Raw genomic sequence first — 19,020 nt, 5'->3', positions numbered from 1 at the left:
GCTTTGGCTGCTGAAGGAGTCCAACTATACCCTGATTCTCAACACTTCACCATCAGGTTTAAATCATTTTTTTTTTGATAATTTATCAAAGATTGAAGAAGAAATTGCATCTAGAATAGCAGTTAAACATTTTTTCAGGTGATTCTGGGAAGGAATGGGAACTAGAACTGTTAATCTCTAAGAATATTTTAAAGATACAAGTCTTTTCACTTTGAAATGAAATTCTAATGCTTAATTTCTTTTTTAAATTCATTTATGTGTAGTGGACATCACTGGCTGACCAGCATTTATTGTCCATTCCTAACTGTCTTTGGGAAAGTGCCTTCTTGAACCGCTGCAGTCCACCTGCTGTGGGTTGACCTGCAATGCCATTTGGGAGGGAATTTCAGGATTTTGACCCAACGACAGTAAAGGATATATTTCCAAGTCAGGATAGTGAATGGCTTGGAGAGAAACTTGAAGGTGGTGATGCTCCCATGTAACTGCTGTTCTTGTCTTTCCAGACGGGAGAGGTCATGGGTTTGGAAGCTGCTGTCTGAAGATCTTTCGTGAATCTATGGATCATGTGCAAGCAGATGAGATTAGTTTAGAGTGGCATCATGGTTGGCACAGGCCGAAGAGCCTATTTCTGTGCTGTAGTCTTCCATCCTCTTTGTACCAAAGTGCATCACTTCACACGTCTCAAATTGAATTTAATCCACCACTTTTCTGCCTACTCCACCAAGTTATTAATATTGTTTTGAAGTTCTGCACTCTCTTCCTCATGGTTTACAATTGTCTCAAATTCTGCATCACCGATTAACTTTGCATGTGTCCCCTATTATTGTCCTTGTTATTATGGTATTAACCCCAGTGACCCCACACTTAGAAAGAAGAAAACTAAGACCCAGAATTTCACCTCCAAATGATAATTCAAAACCCCCAGGAAAGTACTTTGTTTGGCAAACATTGGCTAACTCTGATTTCCTTGTCAATTGTTTACCTTTGCTATCACTCACTACCAAGAAGAACAGGTTAGAAAACGGAGAGTTTACTAACAACCATAAAACCTTTTCTGAGAAATGAAGGAATTAATTTGCCTGATACAGTGGGGACAAGCTAGGAGCTGGAAGCATCAAGAATATGGTTAAAGTCAGAAAGTGAGCCTGGTATCTACCTTCCACCAGGACTTATTGCTAGCAGCGTCACCTCAGTGGTTCGGCCACCCATTGGCAGCCAATTAAACCACTTAATGATCTAAATAAGAGTAGTGGGGCTCATCCTTATGGTTATTTGCCCATATCAAGAGGAACCACCATCATGTGGACAAACTGCTAGGTAAATCCTGGTAAACTCCCAATAGGTTACCTCCTCACTGCCAGTTAGGTAAAAACAATGACTGCAGATGCTGGAAACCAGATTCTGGATTAGTGGGGCTGGAAGAGCACAGCAGTTCAGGCAGCATCCGAGGAACAGTAAAATCGACATTTCGGGCAAAAGCCCTTCATAAGGAATAAAGGCAGATAGCATGAAGTGTGGAGAGATCTTGTAGAGAGAGGAGGAAAACTTCTTCAAGGCAGGCATCCTTGCAAGAGGATTTGCAGTAGGGTTAAAATCAACTAGGTAAAAACAATGACTGCTGATGCTGGAAACCAGATTCTGGATTAGTGGTGCTGGAAGAGCACAGCAGTTCAGGCAGCATTCCCGATGAAGGGCTTTTGCCCGAAACATCGATTTTACTGCTCCTCGAATGCTGCCTGACCTGCTGTGCTCTTCCAGCACCACTACTCCAGAATCTGGTTTTCAGCATCTGCAGTCATTGTTTTTACCTACCTGGAAAACATCCCCAGCCTATTCAGCCTCTCCCACAACTCAAACCCTCCAACACTGTTAATATCCTTGTAAATCTTTTCTGAGCCCTTTCAAGTTTCACAACATCCTTCCTATAGCAGGGAGACCAGAATTGCAGTATTCCAAAAGTGGCCTAACCAATGTCCCGGGGGATAGGTTCAAGATAAACCAGCACAGTCGACATGATTTTGCCAAAGGGTAATCATGTTCAACTGATGTATTGGAGTTCTTTGAAATAACTTCTGCTGTGAAATATGGGGAACCTGTATTATATTTGGATTTCCAGAAGGCATTTGAGAAGGTTCCACGTCAAAGGATATTGCAGAAGATGAAAGCTCATGGTGTGGTGGATAACCAACTGGTATGGATAGACGATTAGCTGGCCATCAGAAAGCAGACAGTAGGAATACATAAATCTTATTCAGCGATGTCTTGAGTTGTCTGCGAGAGCTGTTGGTACGTTAGCCTTAACACTTCACAATTTACATGAATGATTCGGACAAAGGGTTCACAAGTATGATAACTACATTTTCTGATTACACAAAGATAGGAAAATGAGCTGTAAAGAGGATATCAGGAGCTACAAAGAGATATGGACAGGTGAGAAGGGCAAAGATGTGACTCATGGAGAACAATGTGAGAAAGTGTGAAAATGTCCAACTTGGCAGAAAGAATGAAGAGGACGCATTTACCTAAATGGTGAGAAGTTGCAGACCTCTGAGATACAGAGATCTGGGTGTCCAAGTGCATGAATCACCGAAAGTCAGTGTGCAGGTACAACCAGGAAGGAGAAAATCTGGACTGACTGACCTGCTGTGCTGTTCCAGCAATAAAGTTTCAACTTTGATCTCCAGCATCTGCAGATCTCACTTTATCCTTCGGTTGTACAGGCCGTTGGTGAGAGGGCATCTGGAGTACTGGTCACCGTACGTACTGAAGGATGTTAATGTGCTGGAAGCAATTCAGGCTTCTTCAAGACAGGCATCTTTGCAAGAGGATTCGCAGTAGGGTTAAAATCAACTAGGTAAAAACAATGACTACAGATGCTGGAAACCAGATTCTGGATTAGTGGTGCTGGAGGAGCACATCCTCACTGCCAGTGTTGCTAAACGGCAGTCCTTCTGATTGGACTTGTAGCTCTACAAGGGGCCAGGCCAGGCTCTACAATTGGATAGAGGTCCTGGCAACTACCTGGCAGCTACACCCAGCAAAATGCCATATCAGCATTCTGCCATTCACCGAATGAGTTTCAACTTCTTAATTTGACCAGAGATTTCAACTTCGACAAAATAATTGTCTGCTCTGTGAGGAAGATTGGCGAGGTGGGGGTGGGGGTGGGGGAGGGGGGGGTTGGTGGTAGGAGATGAAAGTAGTCCAAAGTAATTGATGGAGGTCAAGATATGTTTTTAAAGCGATGTGCAGTTTGTGATCCATATAAAGACTGAAATCAACAGCGTCTAGGTTCGCAGTTGCCTCATGGCATCAGGGTACTGGGTTCGACTCCAGCTTTGGGAGACTGTCTGCATGGAGTTTGCATGTTCTCCCATGTCTCCCATGGGATTACACTGGGTGCTTCAGTTTCCTCCCACAGTCCAAAGATGTGCAGGTTAGGTTGATTGACAATGCTAAATTGCCCATAGAGTTCAGGAATGTGTAGGTTAAATGCATTATCCATGGGGGGAAATGTGGGGATGGGCCTGGGTGGGATGCTATTCGGAGGGTTGTTATGGGCTTGTTGTGCCAAATGGCCTGTTTCCACACTGTAGGGATTCCATGGTATAATCATGCTGTGCCAGGATAAAAAATAGATATGGCATACTGTTTTCATTTCACTTTGTTCTGAATTCCCTATACTCTTGCATTTTTTTAAACTTCATCTTGCCAATAAATATCACATTTTTATTTTGTTTTGTCTTACTCAAGTCAGATGGTATGCATGCCAAAATAAGTTTTAATTGCATTCCATGGAGTGAGAACCATCTCCAGTTCTTCAGTTCTGTACATTAGAGTGAAGGGTGCTCCCTGATAAGATTAAGACATTTCCCATCTTGAAATGAGTGGGGGAACTTTAAGTTAGAGATGAGCTCTTGAGCTCAATAAGGAATCCCTAATAGTTTTGAACAGGCTGTTGGGTCAGTTTCTCTTTATTTGATAGAATTGGGATCTACACATAAGGAGCTTAAATTTTCCAGCCCCATGGTGATAGATTTGGAGGCACTGTTGGGAAAATAATGAGGAGCCTGATCAGACAGCTCCCCATCACATTCTGCCACTGGGGAACATTCCCAGGATGGACTGATACCTAGAACAACTACCCACTGAACACAAATAGGCAACTAATTAGGGATCATGTGGATTGCCGAAGAGTATCTAATCTTGGCAAGGCACACCCCTACCACTTTTGCCGCCATCCCATACCAGTCTGACAGCTCCACAGAAACTGCTCCCAGGAGCTGCAGTGGCTCCAGAGCTTCCAGCCTTCTGATTGAGCCTGCAGTAATGGGAGTCGACCTGCCCAACTTAACTGGGCAGTGAGCTAGACAGACAGAGGAAGCCATCTCCAGGAATGTCACCAACTGCCAGCAAGTGTACACTGGGGAGTCCAACTTTATCTCATCATTAGATCCCAAGCCATGCAATAAAACACTGCTCAGGAGCACTCTAATTGCGGGCTAGGTGAGGCAGGGAAGCTTTTGTAAAGGAAGGCTTGGACACCACTATTTTATTAACAAGATGTGCACCTCACTATTTTTAACAAACCCACTTTTTAGCACTGATGCCTTTTCCCCTTTTCCCCTCATCTGATAGCTTCTATCATCCCCAAGAACATAGCATGGGCCATGGAAAAAAATTGATACAGCTTCAACCCCCAATCCTCTTGGCAGACTTTGTGGAGCTAGTGAAGCTCAAGCCCAGGCACAGAGTCCAGTCAAGATCAGGAGCTGCAGACCTCATGTGGGCGAGAACAGACCATCACTCAGCAAGTGTAGATCATAAATCTGCAACAAGCATTCCCACGCTGTGGCACAATTTAACACCTCCTACCGTAAAGACAATTATCAGGCTTTAAAACCTGAAAGCGCACAGCAATTCTACAAATAATTGCCATTACAGGATTTTAACTGAGTGAACAATGCATTACCCTCAGGAGCTGTGCAAAATGCATGATTTTCTTTGTCCAAATGTGTACTTTTAAGGAAAACAATTTATTGATGGATTGCAGTGACAGAAATAACAAGTAAAATAGATCATCACCTTCATACAAGCTACACAAAAACATAACGAGTTCTCACTGGCAAATACTGTTTAGAATGATTGTACTTCAGTGAGCAATTTCTGAAACATTATGATATCTGCAAAAAGCTTTTACATCACGATTAACAAGTTACTGCAGGAAATGGAAACTTGGTTGAAAAATACATAGATTTAGAAATATCTGATATAATAAATGTTCGATTTCTAAAAGCGATATTTGTTTCAAACAAAAAAAACAAAATCTGACTGATGAGAAAATACAACAAGCTGTACAAACACTAGTCTAGTTTTTTTTTCAGACAATACATGAAGGCTTTATTAGTGGAACCCAAAGCAACCAGGATTTTATTTGATGTGGAGGTGCTGGTGTTGGACTGGGGTGGACAAGGTCAGATGTCACACGACATCAGGTTATTGTCCAACAGGTTTAACTGAAATCACAAGCTTTTCAAGAGCTGCACTTTCATCAGGTGTGAAGCGAAGAGAAGGACCCAAGCACAGAATTTATAAGCAGAGAGATCAAAAGATTGTACAAAAGGTATGAGTGGAATGTCAACAGGCTGAATAATATGTCTGTCATGTGATCAATGGTCGAAGAATGTGGTGCTGGAAAAGCACAGCCGATCAGGCAGCATCCAAAGAGCAGAAGAATTGACGTTTCTTGGATAAGCTGTTCATCAGATATGAGGGGCTGGCCCAAGGAGGCTGAGGGATACATGGGAGGAGTGGGGCTGGGGTAAATCAGCTATGAATGTGTTAGGTAGATGAAGTGGGGAGTGAAGGTGATAGGTCGGAGAGGAGGGTGGAACAGATAGGTAGACAGGAAGATGGACAGATAGGACAGGTCAAGAGGGTGCTGCCGAGTTGGGATAAGGTGGGAGGAGGCGAAATGAGGAAACTGGCAAAATCCACACTGATCCCGTGTGGTTGGAGGGTCCCAAGGCAGAAGATGAGGTGTTCTTCCTCCAGGCGTCGGGTGGTAAGGGTATTTCATTGAAGGAGGTCCAGGACCTACATGTCCTTGGCGGAATGGGAGGGCGACTGGGCCTCCTCCACCACCAAAGAAAAGCGCCTCATCTTCCACCTTGGGAGCCTCCAGGACCTACATGTCCTTGGCGGAATGGGAGGGTGACTGGGCCTCCTCCACCACCAAAGAAAAGCCACCTTGGGAGCCTCCAACCACGTGGTATCAATGTGGATTTCACCAGTTTCCTCACTTTCCCTCCCCCCTCCTTATCCCAGATCCAACTTTCCAACTCAGCACAGCCCTCGCGACCTGTTCTACCAATCCATCTTCCTTTACGACCTGTCCGCTCCACCTTCCACTCTGACCTATTACCTTCACCCCCAACTTCATCTACCTATCACATTCTCAGCTACCTTTCCTCCAGCCCCACCCTCCTCCCATTTATCTCTCAGCCCCCTTGGGGCAACCCCCTCATTCCTGATAAAGAGCTTATGCTTAAAATGTCAATTCTCCTGCTCCTTGGATGCTGCCTGACTGGCTATACTTTTCAAACATCAAACTCTTCAACTCTGATCTCCAGCATCTGCAGTGCTCACATTCTCTGAGGTGATCAAAAGTATCCAGACGGTATGAGTAAACACTTGGGTAACTAGTGAAGGTATGACCTATAAGCTGATTAACTGAGGCAGAGAAATAATAACAGAAAATTCAATTTAAGGTGGTGCTGGTGTCAAACCAATTGGCTGGAATAACATGGCAAGTATAAGAGTCACATGCCAATGGTCTAACCAAAGTAACAACCAATCAAAAACTTGTACAAACTAGTTAAGGTAGAGAGATCATAACAAGTTATCAAGGGGATGGTGTCAAAACAGGACAGTAAGGAAGATTTTAAAGACACAGAAAAGTGTGGTGGGGTTACATGTAGCGCAACATGAATCCAAGATCACAGTTGAGGCCATCTTCATGAGTACACAACTCAGCTATCAGTTTCTGCTCAGCGATTCTGCATTGAGTGTATCTCAGAGGCCGCCTTGGAGGACAGTCATCCAAAATTGGAGGCTGAATGTCTTTGACCACTGAAGTACTCCCCCACTGGGAGGGAACATTTCTGTCTGGTGATTGTTGCATGGTGTCTATTCATCCATAGTCATAGTGTCTGCGTGGTTTTGCCAATGTACAATGCCTCAGATGTCCTTGCCTGTAGTGTATAAGATAAACAACATTGGCAAAGTTACATGAGTACCTGCCATGTATGTGGGTAGGTGGTGTTCCCCCGTGTGATGGTAGTATCCATTTTGATGATCTGGCATGAAAATGTGTTGCTGGAAAAGTACAGCAGGTCAGGCAGCATCCAAGGAACAGGAGAATCGACGATTCGGGCATGAGCCCTTCTTCAGGAATCTTTGATCTGGCATGTCTTGCAGAGGTTGCCTTGGCAGGGTTATGTGCAGTTGTGGTCAATGTTGTCCTGAAGGTTGGGTAGTTTGCTGCGAACAATGGTTTGTTTGAGGTTTGGTGGTTGTTTGAAGGTGAGAAGTGGAGGTGTAGGGATGATCTTGAAGAGATGTTCGCTATTTAATCTATTCTTAATAACCTGAATTTATTTAACTAAAAAAGTCAAAGAATATTTCACCAAAGGAATTGGTGAAATTAATGGCTATTGAACCAAAGAAGCAGGATGACCAAAACTTGGTCATCCAAATAGGGGCAGGCAATGGCTGAGTGGTTTTATTGCTGGACAATTAATCCAAAGATCCTAGGGACCTGGGATTCGAATCCTACCACAGCAGATGGTGGATTGTGAATTCAATAGAAGTCTAGAATTTAGAGTTAAATAGTGGCCATGAATCAATTGCCAATTGTCAGAAAAACCCATCTGGTTCACGAATGCTCTTTCAGGAAGTAAACTGCCATCCTTACCTGGTCTGGCCTACGTGTGACTCCAGACCCACAGCAATGTGGTTAACTCTTAACTGCCCTCTGGGAGCCTAGCCAGCAACACCCTCATCATATGAATGATTTTTTTTTAAATTGAGTTGAAAGATGACCTGAAAGGAAGATTGAGAACCAAATGATTTTGAAAGGAAATTTCAGATCGGATCTTAACCGGCTGAAGGCACTTTCGCCAATAAGTGGGACAAAAAGGCGAGAAAATGACAAGAGGCCAGCTTCAGTGAACAAAGAGTATGTGAGTGGGCCATCAGAGCTAAAGTAGATCTTGAAAGAGCTAAAAATTGAAAAGCCTGTTTTTTTTGTGAATAGGAGTAATAACTCATGACTGCCTGTGCCGGCTCAAATCGAAGTGAGTTACAAGTAAACCTGGTGTGCCTGCTACATGTGAACAACTGTAGTATTTAGCAGAGTGGCTCCCACATTTGCTCTGCATTTCACACTGCCTGCAGGGGCCAGCAGTTAAAGCTAGCCTGGTTTTCTGAAACATTCACACAGTAATAAAGTGAGGTGACACACTGGAAATGGAAACTGCTGGAAAATCTTCTTGGAATATTCCAGGGATTGCAGTAAGCCAGTACACCAGGGAGCATGCTCCTCCATTCACCAACTCTGCCTTGGATGTTCTGGACAGAGTTGAATTTAGGAAGGGAAGTTACCAAGTGGATAGTGGGTGTTGAAATCCAAGCATAAGTGGTAGATGGGATCACATCACTGGAAAGATTGATGACCAGAATCTAGCTGCCCAGGACATTGCAGCAATGCTAGAAAGAACGAGCATCTTGACACGGATGGTTAAGGTGAGTGAAAGCACCTTCACATTGCATCCTATACTTTCTGTATCAGTACCTTCTCATTCTGCTCTTTGCATTAAATCCTGAGCATTCACAAGTATTACTTCCTAGCACTTGGGCCTCACTTTTAACATTCACATGTTGTACCATGTCCACATAGACATTCCAATTATACTAGCATCACATTCTCTACAAACCTCCAACTCTCTGGCGTGCACACAACAACATAAAGACCTAGAGGACTCAGGTAAGGAGGGTGGAGATGGGGGGAAGAGCAGCAAGATGGATGAGCTCTCTTGAACCTTCTTTACAAAATTGTCCTCAGGCTGCAGAAGCTACTGAGGATAACCAAATGTTGGTGTCCTATGACCCTTTCCACTTCCCTCCTCACCTGCTATCCAATATGAAGAGCAAGCTGCAGATATTGTGCCCTTGATATTCAGGTTTTCCTCAACACTTGCCATTGCATTTCCCCAGAGGCCCTAGTCTTCGTGTCTAGTTTCATCTACACAATACCTGACACCTTGTCAGCCTGTAGGCAGGCCAGTAGACTGAAAAGGAAGGGTCAGGTGGGAAGGCAACATCACAGGTGAATTCTGCTGCATGGGCCTCAGAAGAGAACTTTGATAAAATGACTGATAAGAGAATGTTGAATGATGAGCAAACTTGTGGATTTAGTCAGAGTCTCCAATATTTGATTGATGTTTTAACATTGGGTCTTTGGGTGAACACAGGGAATGCCTCAGTGTGCACCATTCCATTGTGGCAACATCAAAGAGACATCTCAGCCTCAGGGATGCAGCGCTCAACCTGCACAGCACTGCTGCAAGTAGTTCAGTGACGGCGATGTGATGACTAAGCATATGTTGACGAGGAACAGGATCCAGCAGCAGAGTTTTAGGTGAGCTTTGGTATGTGAAGAATGGAGGCCAATAAAACACATTCAAAAGTGATCAAGTTAGGAATGTGTGTTTCAGTGGTACAATGTGGATGATGTATGGATGCAGGTGTGCAATGTTATGCAGAGGGTAAGCTCAGGAAGTGTAGCAATGTGAGGAATACACTGACCTCACTGAGTGGAATCTGCCCAGGACAGAGCAGGTGGACTGTGTTGAGTTGTGCAGAATTGGATGAGAACTCCAGTGAGCCCTATCTTGAGGCCTGCATCATCTTGCTCCAATTACCAAGTTTTTTGTAAGCAGCATGGGGAGTGTCTCATCAGACACGAGCCAGTTACTAATTTAGGGGAAGTTTTGTTTATTGAAGACCTGTTGATGTCCCACCTCATTTGACATTCAGCTATCTCTCCAAACTTGCCAAACAAACTAGACTTTGAGAAACATTGACATGGAACTCAGACAGGTATCTTGTAAATTTACCTGGCAGCTTGCTCCAAAGAACCTCCACGTTGGATACTGGGCACCAGCATCTCCAGACTTGCTCCATGTGCATGACCACATACATCCCTCATCTATGGACTATAGCACCCAAAATGTGCCAGCCTTGAAGAACCTGCGTGGCACATTACTGATCCACCAGTGCTTCTGCACTTCAGTGCTAAACTAGCAATTGTAATGCTGCAGGAAGGACACTGTACTTTCAGGGACACACACACAGCTCATAGACTGGACAAGCTACCTATCTGAACTCTGAGCTCACTCACTTTGACCCTCCCCAAGTGCTCACAGCATTCCTTGCCTTGCATTGCCTTACCCTCTTTTTGCACTTTGCCCCCCTTAGCCAGACTCATGTTACTTATGGCTCATATTACGAATGCAGTTTAACACATGGCTGCGAGGCTGTTGCAGGAGAGAGGGCTTCAGATACCTAGATCATTGGGATACCTTCTGGGGAAGGTGGGACCTGTACATGAAGGACAGGTTGCACCTGAACTGGAGGGGTACAAATATCCTGGGTGGGAGATTTGCTCGTGTGATTCGGGAGGTTTTTAAACTAGGGGGGTGGGATTCAGAGCCTGAGAGGGGGACAGTTACAGATGGGGCAGTGACAGGATGTATTGAATCTGTCGGGAAGGTTTCTCACGCGATGAAACAAAGGGATTGCTTAAAGTATATCTGCTTTAACGCAAGGAATGTCTGAAATAAGAGTGACAAACTTAGGGCATGGACCAGTACTTGGGGGCTACGATGCTGTGGCCATAATGGAGACGTGAGTTTTGCAGGAGCAGGAATGGTTGCTTAATGTTCCAGTGTTTAGAATGTTTAAAAAGAACAAGGAGGGTGGAAAAAGAGGAGGAGGTGTAGTATTGCGAATCAGAGAGTGCATCACAGCTACAGAAACAAAGGTTGTTGAGAAAGGTTTGTCTACTGAGTCAGTATGGGTGGAAGTTAGGAACAGCGAGGCAACAGCCACCGCATTGGGGGTTTTCTACAGACCACCTAATAACAGTAGTGAGATTGAAGAACACATAGGCGGGCAGATTCTGGAAAAATGCAGAAATAGCAGGGTTGTTGTTATGGGTGATTTATTCTTTCCCAATATCGACTGGAACCTCCAAAGTACAGATGGTTTGGGTGGAGCCGTTTTTGTCAGGTGCATTCAGGAGGGTTTCCCTACTCAGTATGTAGACAGACCGACGAGGGGAGAGGCCATTTTGGATTTGGTGCTCGGCAACGAGCCAGGACAGGTGTTAGATCTCAGTGGGAGAGCACTTTGGTGACAGTGATCACAACTGCCTCACATTTACAATAGGCTTGGAGAGTGAAAGGAGCAGTTACCAAGGGAAGATATTTAATTGGGGAAAAGGAAATTATGATGCTATCAGACAGCAGTTGGGAAGTACAGACTGGGAGCAACTGTTCCACAGAAAGGACACAGCAAACATGTGAAAACTATTTAAGGAGCAGTTGTTGCGAGTGATGCATGAATTTGTTCCTCTGAGACAGGTAAGAAGAGGTAAGATTAAGGAACATTAGATGACGAGAACAGAGGAGCTTCTCGTCAAAAGGAAGAAGGCAGCTTACGTAAAGTGGAGGAAGCAAGGATCTGGCACAGCTTTAGAGGATTACAGGCTTGCTAGAAAGGAGCTCAGAATTTTGGGCTGCACGGTGGCACAGTGGTTAGCACTGCTGCCTCACAGTGCTAGAGATCCGGGTTCAATTCCCGCCTCAGGCGACTGACTGTGTGGAGCTTGCACGTTCTCCCCTTGTCTGCGTGGGTTTCTTCCGGGTGCTCCGGTTTCCTCCCACAGTCCAAAGATGTGCAGGTCAGGTGAATTGGCCATGCTAAATTGCCCGTAGTGTTAGGTAAGGGGTAAATGTAGGGGGTAAATGTAGGGGTATGGGTGGGTTGTGCTTCGGCGGGCGGTGTGGACTTGTTGGGCCGAAGGGCCTGTTTCCACACTGTAAGTAATCTAATCTAATCTAATTGGACTGAGGAGAGACAGGAGAGGGCACAAAAAAGGCTTGGCAAGAATGATCAGGGAGAAGGTAGGGCCAATCAGGGGTATTGAAGGGAAGCCTAAATGAGTTTTTTGCTTCGGTTTTCACCAAGGAAAGGGAACTTGTTGTGAATGAAAACTTTGAGGAGCTGGGATACATCTTGACCAGATCGAGATTGATGAAGTTGGTGTGCTGGAAATTTTGGAAAACATTATGATTGATAAGTCCCCAGGGCCAGACCAGATTTATCCCAGGCTGCTCCAGGAAGCGAGAAAGGAGGTTGCTAAGCCGTTGGCGAGGATATTTGCCTCCTCACTCTCCACGGGAGTAGTACCAGAGGATTGGAAGGAGGTGAATGTTGTTCCTCTTTTCAAGAAGGGAAATAGGGAAATCGCTGGCAATTACAGACCAGTCAGTCTTTGGTCAGCAAAGCTTTGAAAAAATTCTGAGGGATAGGATTTATGACTATTTGGCAAAGCATAGTGAGATTAAAGGCAGTCAGCATGGTTTTGTGAGTGGCAGGTCAAGCCTCACGAATCTTATTGAGTTCTTTGAGGAGGTGTCAAAACATGTCAACGACGGTCGAGTAGTAGATGTGGTGTATATGGATTTCAGCAAGGCATTTGATAAGGTTCCCCATGGTAGGCTCATTCATAAAGTCAGGAAGTATGGGATACAGGAAGATTTGGCTATCTGGATTCAGAATTGGCTGGCTGACAGAAGGCAGGGAGTGGTTGTGGATGGAAAGTATTCTGCCTGCAGGTCAGTGTTGAGTGGGGTCCCGCAGGGCTCTGTTCTTGGGACTCTGCTCTTTCTAGTTTTTATAAATGACCTGGATGAGGAGGTTGAGGGGTGGGTTAGTAAATTTGGAGATGACTCAAAGGTTGGAGGTGTCATTGATAGTATAGAGGGCTACTGCAGGCTGCAGCGCAACATAGACAGGATGCAGAGCTGGGCTGAGAAATGGCAGATGGAGTTCAACCTGGATAAATGCGAAGTGATGCATTTTGGAAGGTCAAACTTGAATGCTGAAAATAGGATTAAAGACAGGATTCTTGGCAGTGTGGAGGAACAGAGGGATCTGGGTATGCAAGTTGCCACCCAAGTGGACAGGGTTGTTAAGAAAGCATATGATATTTTGGCTTTCATTAACAGGGGGATCGAGTTTAAGAGCAGCGAGGTTTTGCTACAGCTCTACAAATCCCTGGTGAGACCACACTTGGAATATTGTGTCCAGTTCTGGTCACCCTACAATAGGAAAGATACAGAGGCTTTGGAGAGGGTGCAAAGAAGATTTACCAGGATGCTGCCTGGACTGGAGGGCTTGCCTTATGAAGAAAGGTTGTAAAAGCTTGGACTTTTCTCTGGAGAGAAGGAAGAAGAGAGGAGACCTGATCAAGGTATACAAGATAATGAGAGGAATAGATAGAGTCAATAGCCAGAGACTTCTCCCCAGGGCAGGGTTGACTGGTACGAGGAGTCATAGTTTGAACATATTAGGCATAAAGGAGATGTCAGAGGTAGGTTCTTTATGCAGAGAGTTGTGAAAGCATGGAATGCGTTGCCAGCTGAATGGTGGAAGCAGAGTCATTGGGGACATTTAAGCGACTGCTGGACATTCACATGGATAACAGTGAGTTGAGGGGTGTGTAGGTTATGTTATTATATTTTACATTAGGATGAAACCTCAGCACAACATCATGGGCCAAAAGGCCAATTCTGTGCCGTACTTTTCTATGTTCTGTGTTCTATGTCTCACCTTGCCGTTTAGCACAAGCACAAAGGCAGTAAGTTGTCACAGTTGTTAGCAGGCTTCGCTGAAGTCAAAGGGGAAATCCTTTGCTTAAGAGGTCCTGGTACAGTAAGTCAAGGGCAGCCTCCAATATCAGACCAGGGGCTTGGGCACATTCACTCAGCCACTTAGAGTGGTCAGAGTCAGGATTCTCTCCACATCAGGGTTGAGGAATTGAATGTCAGGCAGACCACTATCCATTTTGACTTTTCCTACTCTACTGGGGCCTGTTTTTCTCCTGGAATGAGAGAGTGGTGGGTATATGAATAGGAAAGTGGATGGACAGCTGTTACTTTTGCTGCAGAGATGTCCTGAGCAAGTGAGTAGGCAGCATAGAGAGGGTTAGTGCAGGGTTAGTAATGCAGGGTTAGTGATGTAGAGGGGTTGGGGATAGATAATAGAGAGTCAGGGAAAATGTTAGTGAGGTGACAGTGAGAATGGTAGAATGGAGAATGGTAGCTTTGATGGGAGTTGGAGAGAGCAGCAGAGATAGAGTGAGTATGAGATGTCAGAAAGAAGATGTTGACACTGATGCTGGCAGAGTGGATATGGTCGTAGTCTTTTTTCAAACTTACTGAGCACTCCTCCAGACAGTTGAGACTGCTGTAATCTGATAGGAATCTCAGAGCAGGCCAGCATAGTAGTCTTCCCACAGGGCAAATTCTACAACAAGCCATGGAATTATAATCTTGAATTCAGCAAATGAAGAAGCAATCACTTAGCTCCCAGAATTTGCATTTGCTAATTAAGCAGTAAATTATTACTAAATTTAAGTTCAAATAATATTCGCTTTGACATTCTTTACTGAGCAGTTTCTTTTATTTTCTATGAACAACAATGTGGCTTTTATACCAAGCTGAAGCATCCAGTTAATTTTTTTTTTATATATCCCTGACTTTTAATTATAATTGTCCATTTTAACTCTGCCTGCCAGACTGGAGAGCATGTTAAAATGAAGGATTTATTTACCCACACAGAATAAAATCCTTTACTTGAAATTTCTGATTTTAACCTGCTGGAAGATGATGTGACCACTTGAAGTATGGGATCCCTATTGATAGGACTTTGAGTCATCGAGATGTATAACATGGAAACAGACCCTTCGGTCCAACTCGCTCATGCCTACCAGATATCCCAACCCAATCTAGTCCCACCTGCCAGCACCCGGCCCATATCCCTCCAAACCCTTCCTATTCATATACCCATCCAGATGTCTGTTAAATGCTGTAATTGTTCCAGCCTCCACCACTTCCTCTTGCAACTCATTCTATACATGCACCACCCTCTGCGTGAAAAGGTTACCTCTTAGGTCCCTTTTATATCTTTCCCCTCTCACCCTGAACCTATGCTCTCTAGTTCTGGACTCCCCTACCCCAGGGAAAATACTTTGTCTATTTATCCTATCCATGCCCCTCATGATTTCATAACACTTTATAAAGTCACCCCTCAGCCTCCAGCGCTCCAGGCAAAACAGCCCCAGCCTGTTCAACCTCTCCCTATAGCTCAAAACCTCCAGCCCTGGCAACATCCTTGTAAATCTTTTCTGAACCCTTTCAAGTTTCATAACATCCTTCCGATAAGAAGGAGACCAGAATTGCACACAATATTCCAAAAGTGGCCTAATCAATGTCCTGTACAGCTGCAACATGACCTCCCAACTCTTGTACTCCTTACTCTGACCAATAAAGGAAAGCATACCAAATGCCTTATTTACTATCCTATCTACCTTCGGCTCTACTTTCAAGGAACTATGAACCTGCACTCCCTAGGAACTTACCATTAAGTGTATAAATCCTGCTAAGGTTTGCTTTCCCAAAATACAGCACCTCGCATTTATCTGAATTAAACTCCATCTGCCATTCCTCAGCCCATTGGCCTATCTGATCAAGATCCTGTTGTAATTTGATGTAACGTTCTTCGCTGTCCACTATACGTTCAATTTTGGTGTCATCTGCCAACTTACAAACTACACCTCTTATGCTCACATCTAAATAACTTATATAAATGATGAAAAGTAGTGGACCCAGGACCATTCCTTGTGGCACTCCACTGGTCACAGGCCTCCAGTCTGAAAAACAACCCTCCACCACCACCCTCTGTCTTCTACCTTTGAGCCAGTTCTGTATCCAAATGGCTAGTTCTCCCTGTATTCCGTGAGATCTAACCCTGCTAACTAATCTCCCATGGGGAACCTTGTTGAACACCTTACTGAAGTCCATATAGATCACATCAACGCTCTGCCCTCATCAATCCTCTTTGTTACTTCTTCAAAAAACTCAATCAAGTTTGTGAGACATGATTTCCCATGCACAAAGCCATGTTGACCATCCCTAATCAGTCCTTGCCTTTCCAAATACATGTACATCCTGTCTCTCAGGATTCCCTCCAACAACTTGCCCACCACCGACGTCAGGCTCACCTATTTATAGTTCCCTAACTTGTCTTTACCACCTTTCTTAAATAGTGGCACTATATTAGACAACTCCAGTCTCCTGGCACCTCACCTGTGACTATCAATGATACAAATATCTCAGCAAGAGGCCCAGATTCCCACAGAGTTCTCAAGTACACCTGATCAGTTCCTGGAGATTTATCCACTTTTTACAATTTAACCACAGCCTGACTGGTGAACCAAAACCAATATTCTATGAAGTGAAAATATGGTTAATAGTGAGACTGCAAACTATATGGCTCCACGGCCTGAATTCCTTCCCTTTCCCTCTTCTGAGATTCTCCTCAAATTTACATTGCTTGTTAGCAAGTCTTCCCTTAATGCAGGGTGGTAACCTCCAGCCAACTGAACTTCCTTGCCTACTAGTCAGTCAGTTTCTCTGCACCCACATTGGGTAAAGTAGCTAACAATGCAACATGTAGACATAGCTTTTGAATTAAAATATCACAAAGTTCGAAAGCATCATGTTTATCTTTAGTTGACTTGTTCAGAGATATTATGATACACTCCTGGAGCAGGTGGGACTTAAACCTGGGCCTCAGGTCAGAGGCAGGGACACTACCACTGCACCACAAGTGCTTCATCATAAGCATGAAAAGCCAATGAGGGCATCTTATCCACTTGAATCCCACATAGGTTTAAAATCAACTCTTTGTAGAGTTCGCTACAGAGTACGAAATACTTTTTAAAATATTGGATTTAAAAAATGAAAAATAGAATTGGTTTATTTAACAACTTGCTTCAAATGGATGTCATCTGTGATGTAGGGTGTGAGATCCAATATATTTTAGTATAATTTATTTTAGAGGTTGGATTGTGTGGGTTTAGTCTATGCCTATAAATGGGTTTAAAGATTAACTTCTATATTTTCCTGTAGCTGTGGTGATTTTTTTTTAAACACATTATGAGAGAGATATTTCCTGAATTGTAATTGGGCTGTGTTTTCATGGACTGATTTTTTTACAGAAATAACAGTTGTACATTAGCTTTCAGATAGAAAATTCCAGATGGTTTTTTTTCTTCGGTTTGGCTCGGAGGAAACAGCCATAACTGTTGATAAAAGTCCTTTTGATTTCATTTTTACAGAAGTCTTGGTTGAAAATGGATGTATAAAGCAGTTGCCCCTAAAAGGGGAAATAATGTAGAACTGTTAAGAATTACATCACTTTAAGTGCAAATACTTCAGTCTTAAAGCTCCAGACCAAATCTTGAAGTATAACTTGTAGCTGAGAAAGTCTATGCTCAGTTGCATAAAGGCTGAAGGATGAAGTAATCAGATTCCTAAGACTGGGGCTAAGTCAATCTCTGTAATGGAGATATGGTTTCTTTCTGATGTGTTCTAAAGAAGGGTTCTTGGGGTTAATGAAATTGTAGCTTACTGTGTGTTTTGAAATCATTAAAATAAATATGATTGATTAAGCCAAATTTCAGTCTGGGATCTGATTTATCCGGTAATAACATCGACAAGGATCATAACTTAACCAGGCTTTAATTAAACTTGCATGTTATAAAATAAGACAGCAGATTATTATTTGAATGAGGATAGATTGGAAACACAGGAGGTACCTGAATATCCTTGTATGCCAGTCACTGAAAGTAAGTAGGTGCAGCAGGTGGTGAAGAAGGCAAGTGGTATGTTGGTTTTCATAGCAAGAGGATTCAAAAACACAAACAGGGATGTTTTGCTGCAATTGTACAGGGCCTTGTTGAGACCATACCTGGAGTATTAAGAGCTGTTTTGGTCTCCATATCTGAAGAAAGATGGACTACTTCACAGAAATAACTATATTCAATCTGTAATGACTGATGACATTTCAAAGATGCTTGTGATTGGAACTTATATCTGAAATAGTTGAATACTACATACAGTTCACATGCAGGGTACTATATTCCTACTTTGTTGGCAATTTATACCTTCATTATACGTTTTTAGCTCCATTCTGTTTACTGTCTCAAAGAAGTTCTATAAATGATTCACTTATAGTACACTTTGAATTACTTGGTCTACGATAATACATAACTCTTTATGTAACCCTGAAAAACAAATGTATATAAAAAAAAACTATCAACTAAGGATATATCTACAAATATACAATGTTGTGAAAGATTTTTGAAACGTGTCATTAAGAGGTGGTGAAAGCGTTTTTAAATTGTATTGCTCTTCCATTCTTCGATCTCACATGAATCTCTTCCTGCACACATGTTTTTGAGATTTGGAGGAAAAGTACAACCCTGTGGTTAACAAGGTAATGCTATTTTTGATTTGTCATGATTTGGGTTTGAAAGCAGGATGAGGGGAGTTGCTTCAAATATAATGCATTAAGCTTTTAAAGTCAGGCATTATAACTAAAAAATAACAAATTCCTGTCAGTCGTTGCAAGGTGAACAGTTGGCTTAAAAGAGGGAACAAATCCAGATAGTGATTTTTTTTATTCCATTAAATATATTGTAAAGATCTTACCATGTAAGTTTTCTGAATTTTTGATTGTGAACTGAAATAGAAAAATGATTATTTTAAAACCAAGTATTGTGGAAGGAATTACTGCACTTCTAAAAAAGTTACTGAAAGTCATTGC

This window comes from Chiloscyllium plagiosum, chromosome 14, assembly GCF_004010195.1.
Source record: "Chiloscyllium plagiosum isolate BGI_BamShark_2017 chromosome 14, ASM401019v2, whole genome shotgun sequence".
Classification (NCBI taxonomy): Eukaryota; Metazoa; Chordata; class Chondrichthyes; order Orectolobiformes; family Hemiscylliidae; genus Chiloscyllium; species Chiloscyllium plagiosum.
The sequence above is the reverse complement of the archived record's forward strand: the minus strand, read 5'-3'. Positions refer to the sequence as shown.